The sequence below is a fragment of the Arachis duranensis genome, chromosome 6 (assembly GCF_000817695.3).
Source record: "Arachis duranensis cultivar V14167 chromosome 6, aradu.V14167.gnm2.J7QH, whole genome shotgun sequence".
Classification (NCBI taxonomy): domain Eukaryota; kingdom Viridiplantae; phylum Streptophyta; class Magnoliopsida; order Fabales; family Fabaceae; genus Arachis; species Arachis duranensis.
In genome coordinates, this window is record NC_029777.3 from 48,748,345 (window position 1) to 48,749,306 (window position 962).

The following is a 962-nucleotide window of genomic DNA, read 5'->3' on the forward strand; positions in this document are numbered from 1 at the left end:
TTTTCTTCAGGTGAATAGATCCACCTGCAGAGTGGTCCAATGACATTTTCGAAAATTCAGATAGACCATAATAGAATATATCTAATATGGTCCATTCTGAAAACATGTCAGATGGACATCTTTTGGTCAACTGCTTGTATCTTTCCCAAGCTTCATAGAGGGATTCACCATCTTTTTGTTTGAAGGTTTGAACACCCACTCTCAGCTTGCTCAGCTTTTGAGGAGGAAAGAATTTGTCCAGAAAGGCAGTGACTAGCTTATCCCAAGAGTCCAGGCTATCCTTAGGTTGTGAGTCCAACCATATTCTAGCTCTGTCTCTTACAGCAAAAGGGAAAAGCATAAGTCTGTAGACTTCAGGATTAACTCCATTCGTCTTTACAGTATCACAGACCTGCAAGAACTCAGTTAAGAACTGATAAGGATCTTCAGATGGAAGTCCATAAAACTTGCAGTTTTGTTGCATTAAGGCAACTAGCTGAGGTTTCAGCTCAAAGTTATTGGCTCCAATGGCAGGAATGGAGATGCTTCTTCCATCAAACTTGGACGTTGGCTTTGTGAAGTCACCAAGCATTCTCCTTGCATTATTATTATTATTATTTTCGGCTGCCATCTCCTTCTCTTGTTCGAAAATTTCTGAAAGGTTATTTCTGGATTGTTGTAATTTAGCTTCTTTTAATTTTCTCTTCAGAGTCCTTTCAGGTTCTGGATCAGCTTCAACAAGAGTGCCTTTATCCTTGTTCCTTCTCATAAGAAAGAGAAGAAAACAAGAAAAGAAAGAGGAATACTCTATGTCACAGTATAGAGATTCCCTTATGTTAGTAGAAGAAGAAAGTGGTAGAAGGATGAAGAAGAATTCGGATTTTTAGATGAAGAGAGGTGAAGAGAAGTGTTAGTAATAAAATAATTAAATAGAAGAAGAGTAGAGAAGAGAATTTCGAAAATAATTTTGAAAAAGGGGTTAG

General features: G+C 37.6%; 1 non-coding gene across 1 annotated transcript; it reads left to right on the top strand.

The window, feature by feature from the left end:
• Nucleotides 1-104: 104 nt before the first annotated feature.
• Nucleotides 105-208, top strand: LOC127739947 (small nucleolar RNA R71). Its single transcript, XR_008000689.1, has one exon. It is a non-coding gene; the product is annotated as a small nucleolar RNA R71 (small nucleolar RNA).
• Nucleotides 209-962: the final 754 nt, after the last annotated feature.